Source organism: Centruroides sculpturatus, unplaced genomic scaffold, assembly GCF_000671375.1.
Source record: "Centruroides sculpturatus isolate CEXI.00-Female unplaced genomic scaffold, Cexi_2.0 scaffold131, whole genome shotgun sequence".
Lineage (NCBI taxonomy): Eukaryota > Metazoa > Arthropoda > Arachnida > Scorpiones > Buthidae > Centruroides > Centruroides sculpturatus.
The window spans coordinates 774,930-798,105 of record NW_019384439.1 but is presented as its reverse complement, the minus strand read 5'-3'; positions in this window follow the sequence as shown (position 1 = coordinate 798,105).

The window sequence follows — 23,176 nt, the reverse complement described above, 5'->3', positions numbered from 1 at the left end:
ACAGGAATTTGAAACTTATCCATGCCAGATCTCAAAAAGAAATTGAAAAACATATATATAGAAGATTTTAAACGTCTTTTTGAATTTAGAATCTATCCCTAAAATATTGGCATGGAGTTTCATTACATCTCATACACTAATATTTATAATTTTATACAGTTTATTTTTCGAAATATTGTTTTACAATGTCATAAAATCAACATTGTCACTAATTATGAAATTCTAAATTAATATATTTGAATATGAAGTTTTTATCATTGAAATAAGTAAAATAATGTTAATACCTATGATAATTTATTTTAAAAATTCTTTCCATAGACAGTCTTCCCATTGCTAATTTGATTTTTCTTAAAGAAATATTGATTTTAATTCTTTGTAATCATGGAAAAACTACATTACATTTTTTTTTTGTAATGTACAACTTCAATTACCATTTTATCCTAAAAAATAAATTTTATATTTATATGCATGCTTTGTCCAATTCAAGATGAACAAATCAGATTATACTAAACATGTATCATGAATGACAAAAGCTCCAAAACATTCATAATAAACATTTAATGACAGTGTCAATAACTAGCAACATATAGTAAACATAATACACACAATGAATTAAAAACAAAAAAAAAATTGTAAAAAATTTCAATTATAAGTAACATGGAAGAAACTAATCAATTTTAATTTATTAGAAAATTTTTTGAATTATTTTTGCTTTCTATTAAAATTCAAAAAAAAATTTTTTTGGTGTATCTAAAACAAAGTTAAAAACAGACTTTTTATTAAAATATGAACACACAGATAATCTGAGTATTTGTTTTAATTATATTATATAAGGATATAATTCTAAAGTTTTGTTGCTAATTAAAACTTGAAATTATATGTCTGACTAATTATACAGTATAGCACATGCATTAAATGAATGTGTGTTCAGTGTTATCAGACTATATTCTAAACATAACACTCTTATGTTATGTGCATATCTTAATGCTTCATTTCAAGATGTCAAATTTGAATCTTCTTTATTGTGTTGCAGTCATAAATCAATTATCATTAAGCTTTAAGTTAAAAATACAGTTATGTTGATTTTTTCCATTAACAGGGTTAATCAAGTGGATTCAGTTGACAATATAATAATTAATGAAATATACAATGGCAAATGACAATATATATCATTAAATGAGGAATTTTGTGACCAAAACAACAATTATCATAATAATACTGTTATAAGATATACTTAATAGTCAGCATATTATGCTAGATATTTTCTAGAAAATTGTGTCTATCTATTATAGTTTTGATTATATCAATATCTGCTAGTTCATTTGTAAATGCTTGATAGTAATGTTTCAATTTAATTTTTTCTGTTTAATTATGTCTAGTTTCTGGAAAAATTATTAGTAGTAGTAATTTATTTTATCAATTGCAGTCTTTCCACATAATTTCCAGGGTTGAAAGCCTATTTCTTATAGCATAATATCATACAAAAATTTTATTTAAACAGCTGCTTTTATCAGCTGTAATTAAAATATGATTGTCCTTCAAGTATAAATAGTAATGCCATTTACCACCAAATAATCTTACACAGAAATATCAGTGTAGTAAGTAAAAGTTACAATGACTTTCAGACAAACTAATATTGCCATTTAAAATGCTGGTCAAATAAAAATTTAAATGTACGAAAGTACTAAACTAACTGATAAACAGTTAGATTTTTATATTTAATTTATATTCTGTAAGAATCGTGAACAGAATTATACCCAACACTATATTTTTGAATACGAAATTTAGAAAATAATATAATGAAATACAAAACAATAAATTCTAATTATCTGTATTAAAAAAAAGAATTCAGTTTATTAAAAGCAACTAAAGACAACTGTTTTTCATTATGAAAAAATAAATCTTAAGCTTTACAATATTAATTTTTTAAAATATTGATAACTTTTTTTTTATTATTCTCAGTTCCAGGCAGACAACATGAATGTTTTCAACAATAAAAAAATTTGTTCTATCATTTTATTTAAAATATCAAAAAGATTATTAATGTTAAATTATAAACTTTTGGAATAATACTGATACAGGCTCAAATAATTTTTGTTCAAAACAGATTTAACTGTCTTGGAAATAACATAACATTCTGATCATGAATTTTAAAATGTGTGTAAAAACAACTGTCTATATTTTCACATATATTTTTTATAAAATAATCTTAATTACCTGTTCCATTTCCATATTTGCAAAACATGCAGAATAGTTTTAAAATCCATAGTTCATTGTAATAAAAATCTTTGTCTATCATTTAATTCATTGAATAGGACAAGTAGCAATTATAAATAATGTTAATTTTGCAAATTTGTTAGCATATATTAGTGTCTGATGTCATCAGTTCATTTTTCTCATTATTATTACACTTTTTCATAAATTTTTTTTATACAAAATAAATTTAAAATTTCATTTGTGTAAATAAAAAGAATGAAGCAGTACATTTACTACTATTCTCAATTTGTTACCAATACACATAACATTGATTTTCAGAGCATTCTATACAGTTAATCCTCAATTCACATGGTAGGCTGGTTCATAAAAGTTTTGTGAAAGTTAAAATTATGGAAACTGAGACTAACATAAATGGAAACTATAGATCCTTTGAACCTTTTTCCTTATTTCCCATATAATTGTTAATCTTAGTTCACATGATTTCAATGTATGCATGAAACTTTCACAGAATCAATCTGTGATGTAAATCAAGGATTAGATGTACTGTATAATTAATTATGGAAAAATACAAGATATTTTGTATGCATTTCTAAGATTGTATGTATTTTGTATTCATGTGTGCATAGTTACTATTAAGTATTTTGAGAATCTAGGGACCAAAGGACAAGTGTTAAATACAAAAAATCTATGTTAAGACATGAAATAATTTATGTATTATTAACAGAAAAGAATTTTTTAAACTTGATGTATTTCTTTGAAAGTTAAGAAAAATTCTAATTTTTATTTATCAGTAAATGAATATGTCATATTTGAAGACTATATACATAAATTATTAGAAAGTATATTTGTAATTTCAAAATTTTCTGTGCAGTTCATTAATATAATAATTAACTTGCTAAAAAAATATTTAAGTAAAATTCATAACTTTTATACTTAAAAATAACCAATTAAGGTACTTTAATGCAATATATTATTTTCTCCCATGGCATGAATTTGCTCTTTATAATTCTTCTGAAGCTGCTTTATACTATTTATTATTAAGCTTTTTTTATACATGATCTTCAATCATGTATAAAAACAGATCGTCACGAGCTTTTATAATATGTATTTTTAACTTATTTTTTTCTTATAGTCGTTTTTAATTATCTGATTTTTATATGCTTCCGTTTTACATACATATATATTTTTTAATATTTTGTATTAGAAATAAGTACTGTATTTCTAAGTTTTACATTACTAAAAATATATACTTAATTGTTCCTAAATCTGTAGAAATAAGCAATAATTGAAAATTTTAATAGATCTTAATGCTTGCTATTATTATAACCCAATGGCCAGTATGTGATATTAAAAAACAAATGCTCAAATATTTAAAGAAAAATGTTCCTGCCATAAAATTAGAAATAGTTACAATCACACATGTATTTCTCTATATTCATATTCCAATTTATAAATTTGGATATCCTGCCAAAGAAGGGACCAACTCCAAATGATAATAGTAATTTTTGTTAATGTCATCATACAAGTTCCATACTGTTTGACAACATTCTGAATTGTTGCCTAAAGCCAAAACTAGAGATTTTAATTGTTGTCTGGCAGGAAAATTATTCAGAATGTAACGAGAGATTAAAAGGTATAAAGTAAATCTGTCATTAATTTTGATGGCCAAAGATGGACTGTTTTTGTATATAAGACTTGATCGAATACATTGATTAAAATGTACATTGTATATAGTTTTGTAAAAAAATTAGCTATGTATACTAATATATTTGCAAAAATTATAATTGCTTTGAGTACTTGTTTTTAAAATGGTAGTGCTCTTCATTATGAAAATGTAAAATTTTGTATCATAAATGTTAATTTTTTGATACAAATTATTATTATATAAGTTAGATTTAAATTCCATCTAGTTTTATAAATTATCACTTATATTTTACAGGTGTGATACTCTGTTAGTATATAATATAATATATATATACACACACACACACACATACATACTTATTGAAAAGTAATAACTTATAATTTATACTAAATTTTATATAAAACCATTAGTTTTCATTTATCTTTATATATTTCTTTGTAATATTTTTTATCGTAAAATTATTTAAAAGGTTGTGAATTTAAATTTTTATGCAAACGGTTGTGCATTTCAAAATCTTGATTCTGAATATGCAATATGTACTGTACATTGCATATCATCAATTGCCATAAAATAATAGCTCAATATTGCCGTTCAGAACCTATTTCTGTAGAATCGAATAATTTATTAAATAGATTATAAGAAAGTTTTTTTTATCAGTTCTTAAAAAGTCGACAATATTACTGTATGAGATACTGAAAATAGTGCAATTTGTTTGTAATTACTCTGATGACAGTATTTATTCAGAAGTTAAAAAGTGTACATAAATAGATAGAAAATTACATATTTATATATGTAATTTTATTTATATATAGACTATTCTATAAATATATATACACACAAATACACTGAGACAAATGGACACAGTAAGCACATAAAATCCTGTGAAATTTGTTTAAATTTATCTGCATTGTTTAAATAAAGATTTTATATAAACAAGTTGTTTGTTTCTTTCATTTAATAATCACCACAATTGCAAAGAGAGTAGAAGTTATAAAATGTCCACATAATTTATTCTGAAACAATAATGTAATTAGAAATTTTAATGCATGTTATGTTCAGATAAGTCTGAAGCTTAAGCAGCAAGATCCATTTAAAAATTTATATCACTACCCTCATTCTAGGTAGAAAAGGTACAGTGAGAATGCAGGTTGCAACATTTTAAATAGGATTTTAGTTATTTTAATATCATAAATACTTAATACATTTGCCTTGTTTGTGGTGTTGAAAACATGTTTCATAAGTATAAAACCAGACAGATATAGCATCTTATCTGGCAAGGTTTCCATTCTTGGGAATAATCTGAAAAAATGTTCTACAGGCATATCATGCATAACGTGACCATTTATTTATTTATTTATTCTCCTAAACGGGACATTTACTATTAGTTAAAAATTAGTAATGTATTCAAGAAAAAGGAATGAACACGTGAAAATAAATATATGTAGTCTTATATTTTTCTGAAGAACAAATTTGCTTGAGTATATTTGGTGTTGATTTCAAATAAGAACGGAATTCTTGGCAGGATTTCTTAAAATTTACTTGGATTGCTTTTAAGAACTGCGACTTGCAACTGTTTTTTTGCTCGTCCATAACCTATTCATAAGAGAAAAGACCCTTTCTAAGGGTACATTAGTGCCGAGCAGACAAAATATATTCAATAATTATGCCAAAGTTCATATGATTCAAATTATTGGCGTGAAAGTGTTTGAACAATTCCACCCAACGACTTAACGTTGAAACATTTCCAGTGTTCCATTCTGTCACTTTTTGAGGTGTAATGTAGTTAGAAATAAGTGAATACTCATCAAATACTTCTGTATCTTGGTTACAATTAAGGTTCTAGGTATGTTTTGATATTTATCGATACTCAAAAGGTAGTTTTTTAATAGTTTGTACAGTTTCAAAACTCAATGGTAGGCATAAGCGCAAGCCACTTAGTTTTACTATAGCTTAGCAATTTGTGATACTCTGTCAACTTCATTACAAACTTCTTTCAGAGCTTCCACGCGAACACTATACATATTATGAAAATATATTCATTTTTATATGTTAAAATGCGTTAGATCTGCGGCAGTTTTAATTGCGTTGTGAATTAGGTGAGCGCCTCAACCGATTCCTATCAATGTTCTTCCGAGAGGTAAATTTAGTTTTGCATAAATATTGTTGACGCCTCGTCTTTTCTATCTGCCAAAATTATATCTTCACAAAATGCCACGATTTTTGAAGTCAAATTATTTTCTGTCAATACTTTCATTAGATAATTGACAATATGATGTTTCGCCCGGTTGGTCTTGAAATTTTAAAAATTGTGCGCCTTCGTATGGTAAAGAGAAACGAACTAAAACAGGGAATATTTTCTTGGACCCTTGGTTTGAAGCATCAGTTAATTAATTAATATAGTAACACAGTTGCATTCTCTGAGACGATTGGCGCTAACACTGAAAACAATAGCTTCTGTTTTCGTACGAGCACATTTAAATTTCGGTTCAAAACATGTTTGAATTAACTTAGAACGATAGTTTGAGCGAAAACTGGTTCTCTTGCACCGTATGATAAGCCCAGCGGCCTTCTGTCGCAGCAACTTCCAGATCTTTTGAAGTTGGTGAATCCGTTTTCTTAAAAAAATTAAGCATCGAAGAACTCTAAGAAGCTCAAGATCAAAATTTTTGTTTTTCTGATCTTAAATGTTGGTTAATATCGCCGACACCTCCATGGACTAAGCTAAATTCTGTAAGATACTTTTCACATCTGACGTCTGATGGAGTACAGTACTTCTTTGCTTTATAAACGGGTACTTACTTTGTAAGTTAACATTTAACAATGCCTAAACCCAAGTGCGCTTTTAATTAAATGAACGGTTTACGTACAAGAAATTTAGATTGACTACAATAGCACACATCGATTAGAAAAACAATAATCAATTAGTAAAAATTAAATTCAAGTAAACAACAGTACTTTGTAATAGTAGAGATCTCTGCTTGCCTTTGTTTCCTCCGACCCTGGGTAAAAATCCCCAGCCTCTTCTGACGGTCCTAATCTCCAAAATATATCATCAATGCCCCGTACCAGGTACCGTGCGCTCTCAAGATTTAATCTTGGATAAACCAAGTTGAACGGATTAAAAAAATTTAAGTTTTTAAGAAAGATGGATTTAGAGGAAAAGATATGGCGATTACATCAGCAGAAAGGAAGATACATAACGGATACACAGTTTTTTTTAAATGTCATCTTCCGAGAGGAGAACACTTCGGCTACCAAAATCAATTAGAAAAAATATTCGTAAAGAAGTTTTGAAAATAAAGATTAACCAGTCTGGAAGAAATATACCAGAGTGAATGGTCACGTCATCTAGGAGTGAGTTCATTTACCGCTCGTCTACGTCATTACAAAATTTGAATAATATCCGTTGCATTGTTTTCCGTAAATTAGCGGTTAAAAGATTTACAGCAAGTCGCGTAAACTTTGATGCATCATGTCTTGTGCCCTTTGAAAATTTGCAATTAGTAAAAGGTGAGTAAAAACTGTATTTCTTATTAGATGGGTCCTTAATGTATATATTTATATTATGAGCAATCGAATTTTCTATTTTGAAATTAGAAACTATGAGCCGTTTGTTAAGGAAGTTCATTTGAGGCAAATTGTCACTAAGACTGACTCATCAGAAGAGAAAGAAAAAGACCTTCTGTTTGGTTTGTGGTGAGGGTTTGGTCTCACAAGCTATGTATAGTTGTAAATCCATATTATGTTTGTCACAACTGACTCTGAAGATATGTAAAGATTCGAGTTACTTGTGTTTCGCAGAATAAATAATAGTAAATTAGTAATCTATTTTCTTTATAGAATTGTGTAGTGTCCGTAAAATAAACGATAACTCGTTAACGTATATAATTAGCTTTATTATAACAGAAACGTAACTATGTGGTAATACAAACGTAACGTTGTGTCTCCAGGTCTGTGTTACTACAGCTAACGCATACAAAGGAACACGACAAAAGGTCAGAGGTGCGAGGTCGCCTAAGTAGGTATTCGGTGTGGGTTATCCCCTGGAGGTTTACATACATAATTCTCCCACGCTTAATGTTATTTAAAATCTATTCGTTTAGAGATTTAGGCGTTGTACTGGTCTTCGTATTCGTGTTGATCGTGGAGGTTCCGATTCATTTGCGTTTGCTATCGTTCGGCTAGATTCTCCCTCCTTCTCTGGGGGCTGGTCGGAAGTTGTTTTTGTCATTGTCTCCTTTTTGTTGAGTAATGTCATTACAGTTTCTTCGTCGTAGCTAATTGTGCTAGGGTGTGGACTAGCGCTAGCTGAGGATGAGTATTGTTTACTATGTTGCACCTGTCAAGTCGAATCCTATCTGAATGGGATTTGTCTGTCTGTTAATTTCACACAGACGTAGTTGATCGTAATGCCTTTTTATTACGTATCCATCGTCGAGTTCAATTAAGTAATATACACGACCTAGTCGTTCAGCTATGATACCATATTTCCAAGGACCCGAAGTTGTGTAATTTCGGAATTGTACACGATCGCCCACACGATAAAATTTGTAGAATTTCGGTTGTTCGGTTGTGTTCCTTTCGGAAGCTTGTGCCTGGGGTTTGAGCAAATCTAATTTTGTTCTTATTGTATGTCCTAATAAGTTTTCTGCTGGACTTTTCCTGTTAGATAAGGGAGTTGCTCTATATCGGAATAATAGTTCATGAAGGTTCTGATGTAGTGTACCACTTTCATGCTTCATACATTTGAGGTGTGTTTTTAAGGTGTGGCAGTATCTTTCAGTCTGGCCATTTGTGGCTGGGTGTCCCGGTGCTATTAAACTTTGACGGATTCCGTTTCTTGAACAAAACTCTTGAAATTCTTGTGACTTAAAAATACTTGCATTAAGTTTGGATATATTATACGAGACAAGTTCTATCAAGGATACAGGAAGTTTCTCTTGATGTAACTATTTATAGTAAACCAAATGTTTGGCATCTTTGGGTTGGAAGCTGAAGAGGGTTCAATTTGGAGTATGTATGTTGAATTTATTGAAGTTTTACTAATTTCTCTGATTTGAAACAAAGAAAAATGGAACTAGAAATTCTAGAACGAGTGTTTCAGAGAATCAAAGTTTAATGGCAGAAGTTGAACCGTAAGTTAGCCACGAGATGCTCGTTTCAAACCCACAAATGTTACTTAAAATACTCCTTTGTACTGATGCCCAAATAGTTTCTCGCCATCTTTGTTCCCAAAAACAAACGTGTAAGAAAGATATGCTATCAGTTTACTTTAACCAAGATATGGCAGAAGTATGCTTGCTGTATATCCTAGTGTTACACCCGTCCGATTTTCACCCGGACAGTCCGGGAATCGACTCACTGTCTTGGTGAACTCTTAATTTTGTCTGGGAACATCGTGCGCAACCTGTCGACCTTTTTTTCCTTTTACGATTCGTATTCGTACATGTCTCCAATATCCAATAGAGCTAAGTCATCTGTAGTTTTTTCTTAATGTAGGTTACTTACGTTACTCCTGCCCAAGTCTCCCTAGTCCTTAACTGTAACTGATTTAGAACCAGCATGCACTGCACATTATTCTTCGCATTGCAAAATGACATTGCGCATGTGTCAGGAACTTCTGTTGGAACAAAACTCACCTGCCGTCCGGGTCAGCGATTTTGAAAAGGTGGCAACACTGGTATATCCCGTGCCAAATCAATTAATTTCAGTGAATGAGCAATCTACACAAAGCAAAACAAACAATTATCACACAGAAGTGGCGAGATATACCGGGTATGATATCAAATCGAAAGGCCGTCGAGATATTTATTTAGGAGAAAGTTATTGATGCGACAATTGGGCACGTGATCCGTATCAATACCAAATATTCTATGATCCCATCCTCGTCGCCAATTGTAGTGTCCGTAAAATAAACGTTAATTAAAGCTGACAAATCACAAAGTAATTATGAATTTAAAAAGATCTAGACGAAGGAGAACAGGAAATTATATCACAGGAAAACTTTGAAGAGATTGGAAGGGATCCGTCTACGAAAATACAGAAAAAACTCTACAAAACTGAAAAGATTAGTAAACGAAGAACAGATCTCAACGCATCAAAGTAAAGAAATCCTCCCGAAAGAAAATGTAATAATTCCTAAGATTAATATTAGAATAAAGACACACAAGCAAAATAAATTTCGGCCAATTATCGATTTTCTAAATTGTAAAACAATGTATATTTAAACATTTCTTTAAAAGTCATTACAGATAATACCAAATTCAGAATACAGTGTTAAAAAATGTGGATTAATTAATAGCTAAATTGGAAAAATCCTGCCAGAACACAGATTATTGAGTTTGGACATAACATCAATGTATCCTTCCATCGATTACAATACGATAGAACAAAGGTTATGTAACAAGTCCCAGAATATTTGAGAGAACTAATTAATTTCACATTGATTAATTTCAGTTGGGGAAATTTTTATCGTCAAAAAGATGGAATCTCCATGGGGTCGGTAATAGACCCGAAATTGGCAGAAATCTATATGTTGGATATAAATAAAACTATTTCAAATTTTAAAGGCATAGTATTCTTAGCCAGGTATGTTGATGACATTACGCTATTATATATGATGGAAATAACTACACCAAAGGAAATCTGGCGTATGCTAACAAAATCAATCCACATATTAGATTTACTCACGAATATGAAAAGTATAAAAAGATAAATTATTTAGATATAACGATTGGAGATTCAGCGATCACCTCGAACATTGTAGGCCTATGCTTGTGAGGCTCTGGACAGGTCCGAACCTCACTGAAATTCGAGTTAAAATCATTTATTTGTAAGGACAAAATTAGAACTTTATTTGGGAAAAAATAGAAGTTAGAAATAGTTTTTCTTAATGAAAACGACGCGAACTTTTAAGAACTTTTAAACAATGGAAAAACGAAGGTAGACTATCTCCGGATGAGAATCGAAGTAAACTTCGATTCTGACCGCTCCCGCGCCCCTGAAAAGGTTTCGAATTGTCACCAGGTGACGAGGAGAGACCAATCGGAAAGTGGAGTTGGAGGAAAATGGATAAAACCTGAGAATTCAAGGACGCGACGGCTTCTTCTCCCGAAAGTTCCAAGTGGCGGATCTATTGTGTGTGTCTGTCTTGTGTCCATCTTCGTCTCCATCTCCCGACCTCGGATCGACATCTTTCCATCAACGGAAGTCGACCGCATCGTCCCGGAATAGTCGATGGAATTGGTCATTCGCGAACCAGGAACACTCCTTCAAAATGGGACTATCTTGGAAAGGAGAGGAAGACCCAGAGCCCGCTGGATCGTGGAAATCTTGTAAGCTTCTTTCGTGTCAAATAAACGGTTTCTTGTAACCGTAGAGTCTGTCTCAGTGCCGATCGCCCACTACGACCCTTCGCGACCGCTCGACCCTCTTGACATTTTTGCACCCTGTCGGCAACCCTACATGTTTGAGAAGCCGTGTAACGCCAAAAAGGTAATTAATTTTAAATCATTGTCCCAGAAACCACAAAAGAAATGTATATTTGATGAATTAAGAAAGATTTTCTCGAGAACGTCCGCGAAATATGAAATTAAAGATTTTAAACGGGTATCCGTTAAAATTATTGATTAATTGATACGAGAGGTTTATAACGGATAGATATAAAGCGAAAAGTCAAACAGTATATATAATTTCCCTATATTAGAGGAGTATACAAGAAATACAATAAAATCCTTAGTCAAAATAAATTAAATTTGCCCTTAGTCAAAATAATAGGTTGTTGAATGTGATGGTCATAGGAACAAGAATAAAAAAGAATATGTTACAAGGTGTAGTATATAAATTGAGATGTACTGTACATGGAATATTCCAAGTTTTTACAAAGAGGAAAACAAAGAAAATTAAAGAGATTATCAGGACATTTAGCTTCGATAAGATTAAAAAAACTACAATGGCAATAAATTATGGAGAATTGTTATGTTAATAATTGTAAAATTGATGTCAACATGTTAAAATTGTTTATCGTGAGAAAAATACTGTAAAAAGAAAGGTAAAGAACATTACTTTGCATAACTATCGCGAAATGTTGTAAATTTAAATAAGGGTGTGTTGGTGGCTGTGTATTTGGAGGTCTTCGTCCAGGATATAAATGTAAATTCGCGAAATGCAATTTGTATTACATGATGATGATGTTAAAACCCGAAACTGTATACTATAGTTGCCACCGACTCTACTGAGGAGGCCTTCTAGATAAGAAAGCGAAATTCATTTAGATTTATCATTGGTTTACAAAAATATTTCTGCAATTGGATTCGCACGTTTGTATCTCTTTTTAGTTTCAGAAAAAGTTATTGGCTAATAAAGCTATCAATTTTAAGCAATGATAATTGTTTTAAACTGTAATTAATTTATGGTTCGGATTTCGATTGAATTAATGTTATTTTAAATTTGTTACGAATAAACTGTGTTATCAACAGATAAAAATTAACATATAGAGGAAAAGGTGGTATTATGGAACCCTTCCATTTCAAACTGATAATAAGGGCGAACTGTAGCGGATTGTGGCTGAATTGCACTAGGCAGACATCCATAGCAAGGGCAAAAGACACTTCAGTTAAACGGTTGTCCATAGTGAATTAGCATATTTGTGTTTTTCGAAATTCGAAAGTTTTGAATGTTAAGTGAATTTAATTATTTCTAAAATATAAATCGTGCAGTTGTAGGTTCACTGGTGCATGTATTCCGTTTCAGAGACTTAGGGGTACATATTAATCTGTGTGATGTTCACGTTTTTTAAAATTTGGTCTCGACAGACAAATTAATTCGAGATGGCGATGCGTGAAATACGGACCCCGTTGGTGCTTTTAATATGGAACCCAACTCCTCCGAACTCTCTCTTTGCAAGCAGACATTCGTCGGGAGCAATTTGAAAAAAGACACTAGGTAGAAAGCCTATTCTTCCTGAGAATATCGTAAAAGAGTTGCTGGAATATATATTGTTGATGGAGGTCATATTTTTTTTTATTATAAAAGCATTTTTTCGATAAAATACATTGGAGTAAATGATTTTGTAATTATTTAACATTCTTTGTACTTTCCTATTTGTTTTTGGATACATTAAAGCATTTTTTGAAAACATACAGTAAGGTTCCACATTACCACCCGATTTTCTCTAAGCCTACTTTCTGACTTTTTGTACAGAAGCCTTCAAAAACCATACTTACAGTTACACTAGCGAAAAATCCAATTAGGAACATTTAGTTTAATAGTTACCAGTACTTTTCGCACAAAAAAAATGTGGGTGTAGTTATGATACCTTGTTTACTATTCACTATAATGAAAATGGGGTTCCATAATACCACCACCTCCTCTATACCACAACAAATGCTTTAAATTGAGTTGAAAATTTAAAAAAAACGAACTCAGGCCAAACTTCTAACTTAAAAAGGTAATTTTCGAGGTTTAAATAAAAACATAATACAAAATATTGTAAACTTTTATAAGATTTTAAAAAGCGAAAGGTGGTCGATACTCCGATCACTCACTCTAATTCTTATTTTAGTAATGAAAAGTCCTGCTACCGAGAATGCCCTTTCCGATTCAATTGATGTGAGTGGAATCGTATTTAATTAATGCATTTAAGAGAAGACTGATGTTATGTGTTTTTTCACCTGTAGCCTGGAAGATTTCGAGTTCGTTTTCGAGATTGCAGTACTTCTTTCGCTCTCTAGTATTCTCGATTTGTCTAACTTGGCTGCTTTAATAAAAACATCAAACTTATAGCCAAATAATTAGGCAGTTCGTTTGTCTTTAATAATCAGGTTTATGAAGAAAAACTTCATCTCGTTTGTATCCTTCCCCAATTTGCACAACCTGGCGGTTATGCAGGTATTGAATCTACTGGGCATGGTTAAAAATTAAGACAGCGTAAGCACAATTATTCCAGATACTACAGGTTCCGACAAGTAAAGAATTTTCAGTGTCTTACCACAAATAAGCCACGTATTGGTTATTGACCATTTGTGACGTCATAACGAGCAAAAATTTAAACTAATAAGTAGGCTTAAAATTAATAAATACAAATGTATTCTGACCGTTTATGAGTTAATTATACTTTCTATTTGCAAAATTTCCCCAACCTTAACACAAAATAAGAAAAAAAGTGAACTTTTAAGAAATTTGCGGGATTTTCCCCGGTTAAAAAAAACAACCGGGGTCCCTTTTGAGAAACCTTAGTATTGACATTGGAGTTTTGCAGGGTGAGATTCTGAGCCCACTGCTTTTTAATTTTTATGTTAATGGTTTGATGGTGCGACTTGCTAAATCTGACCTACCTGGAATTTCTGTCTCTGATCAAGTTGAGTTACGTATGCTAACGACACTGCCTGGGGGTATTATTTTCGTCTTCTGGACAGTTTATACAGGCTAAAAATTATAGCATTCGTAAGACTAAAATGACACTGGGTTTTATGTGGCCTATTCTTTCAAAAGCTAAAAGTAATTCTGCTCATATTTATATAAAATTATTTCCCTCAATGATTTCATCTGTACTACTTTACACTGCTCCTGTATGGACAATTACTTATCATGATAAAATTAAAATTGTTCTTGCCCTATATCTTCGAAGAATTTCTATTTTATACCATAAAATTTCACTCTATGTGTTGCTATTGGAGTTTGATGTTTCTAGAATATCGGTATTAATAATAAAAGCAATAGTTTCTTTTTGGATTAGACTGTTAAAACCTACATGATAATAGTATGTTAAAGTAGCGTATAACAAACTATAAATTATGTTTAATGATGGATAATCATATATATATATAATGAGGATGTTTGTTCGCTATACACGTCTAGACTGTTTGACCAATTGCTACGAAACTCTGCACTTATACCTCAAATACCTCTAATTTATATCATATCGTACATCCCACCCGAAAACATTATTGGGGTAGGATACAAAATACTATACAGTATTCTATATATCGATTAATTTGTCTACATTTTATTGCCTCTTTACATGTCGCGCTATCTATTGGGAAAAAATTCAATAACATAATTCTCTAAATATAATTTTTACAAAAAAGGATACAATTTTAAAAAATATATATATCATATTTACTGAATTACTGCGACAATGATATAGCGCGAAACAGATGCTCCATTATTGCGACGCAGGTAGCACATAGCACTTGCCTACGTGAATAGTAGTAGTGTTTTGCCCCTGTACATCATACTTTTCCTGTTAGCAATAGTCGTGTCGGTCATTAAACACAATATTTACGAGAACATACTTCCTACGCAGTTCATACAATATGTTACCGAAATTTAAACACTATCACCACATAAAAGAATTATTTAAGCAAATTATTACGTAATTGTATTGTAGAAAAATACACGAAAAAAATCAAATTTTCTTTCCGTTTCTGTAAACTTTTATCGGATATATAGATGAAAATCTGTAATAGAATATTGTTGGTGTTTCGAACTGTACACACTGATGGGCTCTACTGGGGGATGCCTGTCTGGCGAAATGCATTTAGAGAATTTATCGACGTAATAAAGTGTTTTCTCTGCACTTGCGTTTACCTTTTTTTACTTTTATTTCATTATTTATATAATGTTTTAGAGTTTTAAAAGTTATCTGCCCTCCGTAAGTCTGAACGGAAAGAAAATTTGATTTTTCGTGCATTTTTCTACAATACAATTTTGTAAGAATTTGATAAAATAATCTGACTCCATCGTTTAAAATAATTTTTGAATTATTTAAGCATTTTTAGGATTTTTTTTATTTATTATTTAAACAAGTTTTATATGAAGTTTTTCGGACGTTAAGGTTAGCAACTTCGATCACACGCGGAGCCGTCACAACCTGTCTAACACGGATCACTTTTCAAATATTTATAGTGGACCGGTATTAATGACTAGTCATTGGCCATACTTTCTTTCGGGAGGAAGTCAACGACTACTTTTGCTCGAATTACTTCAACCCCCTTCCGTAACACTCTCTTCTTTCTATAGGACCAGCCGGTATGGTGGCATTCAAATAAAAAAAATTACATAATACAAGGTTACCAGCATCACAAAATGTGATTTAAGTGGTTTTCGAAGGTACCGAGTTTAAATAATTTGGTCCGTTTTTCCGAAATTTGATTGTTTGGCAGATTACAGTTTGATATTTGGCTGTGAATGGTGCAGTTTCTTTTTCTTAAAGTTAACATTAGAAAATAATAAATCTGAAAAATTTAACTCCCTTGTAACGAACTAAGGTTAATACAATAAAGAATTGAATACAGTGCTCAGATAACACTTTCTTGTGTGTATCACTGAAAGTACGAAAAGAACAATAACTACATTGATAAAGAAGTAGGAGTGCCGCAAGAAAAAACAATTACAAAGCTGAGATGCAACTATTAGAAAAGGTTAGAAAAGGGTTGAAAAATACTGCAGTACTTATACATAATTATAGTCTAATCGCTTAAAATTAAATGTCAGTTATTTTCATATAAAAAGTTATTTTTCTGAAATGTAGAAACAATAGGCATTATTATTAAAATATTGCCTACTGTTTATATTTTCTACTATCTTATCTGACGTAAATAAACGTCTTACAACATAATTCATAACTGGTTAAAGTCCAGATAAGTATACCGTCATGGCGGCTCATCTCTGATTCCAGTAAACAGTGGGGACGCACGTTCTAACCTAACCTATTCTAATAATTATGGTAATTTATTAGAATAGGTTAGGTTAGAACGTGCGTCCCCACTGTTTCCTTTCTTTTATTTGCTGGAATCCGCCATGACGGTACACGCATCTGGACTTTAACCGGAAGTCTCTTCATAATCTTAGATTTTGGACCATTAGGATACACTGTCACAACATTTGTCCAATATTATAAACGAAAAAATACTAAAGAGTTGAATCCTAAAACCTCCCCTACGTCACGAGCCACTTCCAGTCTTACGTATGAAGCTTAGGTTAACACTTAAAATACATTTTTGTAGCTTCAAACACAATGGAGTATTATAAATTAAGACACTTGGCGGTTTTCTCATCTTTTATTCAGTTGATACGTGTGAAATTAAAATAATTATAAAAATAAATAAACTTAAAATACACTTACCGCATTACTCATGACCGTTTGTCAATCCCATAATTAACTCCTTATTCACCACGAAACAGCATAACAAGGTCTATAGTTGTGGAAGAACGCCAACACATATCCAAAACCGTAATTTAATTTAAAAGAATCACGAAATTAAATCTCACACGTAAAGCACAAACTCCGCGGAAAAATAAGTTAAAGCGCAATCAAATTATATCGCAATGCGTGCCCAGTAACTAACTCCGTACAATCGAACGTATCTATATGCAAATAGCAACTCGTGACTTTCAATAACGTAAGTATGACGTAGCTAGGTTTTACGATTGTAAAAACTAACCTATTAAAGCTATTGTTCGTTAATTTTCGGTGTGTCAGTTCTTGAAAAAACTTTTCAAACAAGATACCAACTTAACAATACGTCGACCGGTTAGTATTGTGTCAAATATGCCCTTATATGCATAAAAGAAACGAGATGTCGCAATTTTTATGTATTTAAAACAAGACAAAACTCAGCTTTTTTAATCCCCTCCCTCCCTCCTTTTGCTATCGTTACTTTTTGCCTGAGCAACGCCGGGTTCATCTGCTAGTATATATGTAAACAACTAGCAAATGAGCCCGGCGTTACTCGACCAAACGATTTGAACGATTTGGTAAATATTGTACGTTTGGAAATTAAGTTATTGCTATCAAAAACAAAAAAAATCGCATCTAAAATAGTACAATAGAAGCCGTTCCTCAGGTTAAGCCTTAATCCTATCCCTCTCCCTCCAGCGGGTGAACTTCCAAAAATCCCTTCTTGATGTGCATTCTCATTGCGTACCCTAGCTGTGTACCAAATTTCACATCTTCAGGTTCAGCGGTTTGCTCTGGCCGATGATGAATCAATCAGTCAGGACATGTAATTTTATATATACTGTATAGATAATCCTTTGTGTTTACGAGGTTATGTGAATGGGTATTTTTCAATTTCTGAATTTCCTTCCCGGACTCCTCTGAAAGAAACCCTGCGGAAGTGCAACCTCAGTAATTTTTCATGGGTGTCGGATATGTCTCGCACCAGGTCGCCTCTATTGTGGATCTGGCTGAGCACACGATGAGTGTGATTAAAAGGCCCTATTAAATGCCCACAGATCGGAAAAGAGGGGAAATACAGGGTTAGCGAGAAATAAGTTTTCCCACTTCAGAGAGCTTAGAAGTGCATTCTACTGCTCGAAATGAGACAAAATTTGGACTACAGATAATTCAAATGTGCTTGATATTTCTTAAAAAATAGTACAAAAATCCGTAGATAGATGGCGCTGGAGTACACAGAAATATTGTGACATCGTCACAATAATTTTTGCTCGTCTTTATTAATATACAGTATTATCATTTGTTCATTATTGTTGAATCGAATAAGACAATGCAACGTGGGGCGATTTGGCATGGGGTTGACTCCTTAGTTGATTTTCTATGGGAAACTGATCTCTGTTTCGATGTAAACGCGTTAAGAAAAACCGAAAAACTTTCTGTGGTCAGTACGTTGGTCGAGTCAAATGCGGAACCGACTGCCAATGAAATGATCGGTAGTTTCAATCACTCCCATACTCATTTGTTTTTAAAAACTTCTCACCCTATGGGCACTAAGAGAGACTTTTTGGAAAGCCCATTACGGGTTCGGACAGACCTAGAATGGGATGACCGAACGATAATGGACAGAGCCCGACATATCCGGACAGATCATCCGCGAAAAATTCCTGGGATCTTTTGAACCACCCGGGATTTATTCTCGGTTATTCAGTGTTATGTTGTTGCCTAACTTAATGATTTTTAACCGGGTTCCACGAAATGTATTGCTGAGCAATCCCATTACTCTTACATATATTACTAAAAGTACAAAAATCGCTATAAATCTGCTTTAATAAAGAAGTAGGAGGACCGGAAGAAAAATGCACCAAGTTGAGGATGTCACTGTTAGAAAAAGGTTGAACATACAGCCTTAACCATTCGGCATTGATGGCCGGATATCCGAACGATTAATGAGTTTGTGACAGTCTAACACAAGGATGGCGAACCTTTTTGATTCGCGTGCCATATAGTAAGTATACTTAGCTTTAAAGATGTTTATGCGTGCCAAAGTTTTTGGTTTCGAATAACAATACTTAAAGAAAATAAACGAATATGCTTTAATCACAATAAATGTAAAAAAGCCGATTGAAAAAACGATGATCAGGTGATAAACGGAAAGAATAATTGAAAAAAAAAAATAGTGTTCATCTAACTAACAACGTTCTCGGATTAAGGAAGGATAGACACCGGACGGACGATAGTGGCAATTTATAGGTTGAATTTCCTTCCCGGACTCCCCTGAAAGAAACCCTGCGGAAGTGCAACCTCAGTAATTTTTCATGGGTGTCGGATATGTCTCGCACCAGGTCGTCTCTATTGTGGATCTGCCGAGCACACGATGAGTGCGATTAAAAGGCCCTATTAAATGCCCACAGAGCGGAAAAGGGGGGAATACAGGGTTAGCGAGAAATAAGTTTCCCACTTCAGAGAGCTTAGAAGTGCGTTCTACTGCTCGAAATGAGACAAAATTTCGACTACAGATAATTCAAATGATGCGCTTGACATTTCTTTAAAAAACAAAAAATAGTACAAAAATCCGTAGATAGGTGGCGCTGGAGCACACAGAAATATTGTGACGTCACAATAATTTTTTCTCGTCTTTATTAATATAGTACAGTACAGTCGACCCCTTATAACACTGTTGATTATTTCGTTTTATATGAATTCCATGTTTTACGAGTCACTTAAAGTTTACAAATACGTGTGCTGGCCTGTGAACGGCTCATGTATTTGTAAAATCTAAGTGACTCGTACAACATGGAATTCATATAAAACGGAATTATCAGCAGTGTTATAGGGGGGTCGACTGTATTATCATTTACAGTCGACCCCCCTATAATTACGGTCCCTATAGTTACGATTCCTATAAAACTACGAAAAAATTGCTACCGGTATCCGTAAAAAATAGTAAAAGTTCCCTATAAACACCTCAAACGTCATCGGGAAGCCGAACTACTTTCCCGCCGTCCGTAGCGCCACGCTACGGAGAGATTTCTATCGTCTGGACAGTATTATATAAATTATATATAAATTAGGTACTGTACATNAAAAAAAATCGCATCTAAAATAGTACAATAGAAGCCGTTCCTCAGGTTAAGCCTTAATCCTATCCCTCTCCCTCCAGCGGGTGAACTTCCAAAAATCCCTTCTTGATGTGCATTCTCATTGCGTACCCTAGCTGTGTACCAAATTTCACATCTTCAGGTTCAGCGGTTTGCTCTGGCCGATGATGAATCAATCAGTCAGGACATGTAATTTTATATATACTGTATAGATAATCCTTTGTGTTTACGAGGTTATGTGAATGGGTATTTTTCAATTTCTGAATTTCCTTCCCGGACTCCTCTGAAAGAAACCCTGCGGAAGTGCAACCTCAGTAATTTTTCATGGGTGTCGGATATGTCTCGCACCAGGTCGCCTCTATTGTGGATCTGGCTGAGCACACGATGAGTGTGATTAAAAGGCCCTATTAAATGCCCACAGATCGGAAAAGAGGGGAAATACAGGGTTAGCGAGAAATAAGTTTTCCCACTTCAGAGAGCTTAGAAGTGCATTCTACTGCTCGAAATGAGACAAAATTTGGACTACAGATAATTCAAATGTGCTTGATATTTCTTAAAAAATAGTACAAAAATCCGTAGATAGATGGCGCTGGAGTACACAGAAATATTGTGACATCGTCACAATAATTTTTGCTCGTCTTTATTAATATACAGTATTATCATTTGTTCATTATTGTTGAATCGAATAAGACAATGCAACGTGGGGCGATTTGGCATGGGGTTGACTCCTTAGTTGATTTTCTATGGGAAACTGATCTCTGTTTCGATGTAAACGCGTTAAGAAAAACCGAAAAACTTTCTGTGGTCAGTACGTTGGTCGAGTCAAATCCGGAACCGACTGCCAATGAAATGATCGGTAGTTTCAATCACTCCCATACTCATTTGTTTTTAAAAACTTCTCACCCTATGGGCACTAAGAGAGACTTTTTGGAAAGCCCATTACGGGTTCGGACAGACCTAGAATGGGATGACCGAACGATAATGGACAGAGCCCGACATATCCGGACAGATCATCCGCGAAAAATTCCTGGGATCTTTTGAACCACCCGGGATTTATTCTCGGTTATTCAGTGTTATGTTGTTGCCTAACTTAATGATTTTTAACCGGGTTCCACGAAATGTATTGCTGAGCAATCCCATTACTCTTACATATATTACTAAAAGTACAAAAATCGCTATAAATCTGCTTTAATAAAGAAGTAGGAGGACCGGAAGAAAAATGCACCAAGTTGAGGATGTCACTGTTAGAAAAAGGTTGAACATACAGCCTTAACCATTCGGCATTGATGGCCGGATATCCGAACGATTAATGAGTTTGTGACAGTCTAACACAAGGATGGCGAACCTTTTTGATTCGCGTGCCATATAGTAAGTATACTTAGCTTTAAAGATGTTTATGCGTGCCAAAGTTTTTGGTTTCGAATAACAATACTTAAAGAAAATAAACGAATATGCTTTAATCACAATAAATGTAAAAAAGCCGATTGAAAAAACGATGATCAGGTGATAAACGGAAAGAATAATTGAAAAAAAAAAATAGCGTTCATCTAACTAACAACGTTCTCGGATTAAGGAAGGATAGACACCGGACGGACGATAGTGGCAATTTATAGGTCTACAATTTTTCAAACTGCAGCCCAAAAAATGTGAAGGATAACAGTTCGCGTATGTACAGTAATATTAGGCCTTGTAAGAGATACAGATGGGAAAGTATGACGAATTGAAACGAGCAATTATTTATTGCGACATCGTCACAATACCGGGCAGCAATTATTTAATCATATTTTTAATTTTAAAATATATGCTACCTACCTCAAATTAGTAGTGTCTTGGCCCTGTACATCAAACCTTTCCTGTTAGCAATAGAGTCATGCCGGTCATCTAGTAACTTATTTCAGGGGAAACTTTTTGAATTGAAATACAGTAATGCGACTTCCGATTTGAATCGGAAGTTCGTATATAATTAATCGGGGCTTTCTGCCTCCAAGATTTCTATATCTGGTCTCGTCTTTCGTCTACTTAACTCCTTTCTTGAGATTAGAGGACGACAGACAGACGTTCAACAATAGGACTTTACTTTTTTCCAAATTGCAGTCCAATAAATGAATTATTATTAAAAATAATATAAAAACTAAAACCTAATCTGTATATAGGCCTAACCAAAGATTATTATTTAAAAATCAAGCAAACAATAGTTATTACAGGGAGCAAATGTCTCTTCAACTCCAATTCTGAATCAAAAGTGAAGTCTTTTTGTGTGTCCTCTCTCTACACAAAGACTTTCCTTCCCCCTTTTAATCCTTTCCACAAATTCATGCCAATTCCACAGAAGTTAACTGGTGGTCCTTTCAAAGAATGAATTGTAGACCCCCACTTGATGTAACGTACAGTACTTAAATACTGCTTCTTTGTAAAGTGTTGGTTTCAGTTTGTAGGGATGGAACATTTTGCTTTTAATATACAGATAATTAAAAGTCAAAATATGTATATATGTTAGGTAAAGGGTTCTATATCATTCAATGTATTCGCACCAAATTTTGCATGAATATTCTCCGACACCGTAGGAAAAATATCTTGGAGGTCCCTAATCACTCCTAAATCCCATCTTAAGCTCGAGCAATTTTTTTTGGAGTTTCATTACTGTAAATGTACATTTTAACTTAGTTACTACGACCATTGTTTTTATCACTCTTTCAAAAGCCAACCAATGCATGGTACTGTACATGCAGTTGATATTCTTAAATATTATAGTACTAAGTAGGTATCAATCTTTACTTCAAACTATGAATTAAGCTTTTCTTAAAGTTAAAATGCATCTCATCATTAATTAATAAATCACTCTTTTATTACTTATTAAATTCTTGTATTACTCTACTTTTATAGTTTGTCTTTGTTATATTGTTAAAGGGTAAAAAAAAAAAAGTAAAAAATCTACCCAGAGATTTTGTTTCAGATCAATATTTGACTGTATTAAAGTTCACTTCTTTTTTGTTAGTATTAAAAAGTACTGAGCCAATTTCATATTTTGATACCTGC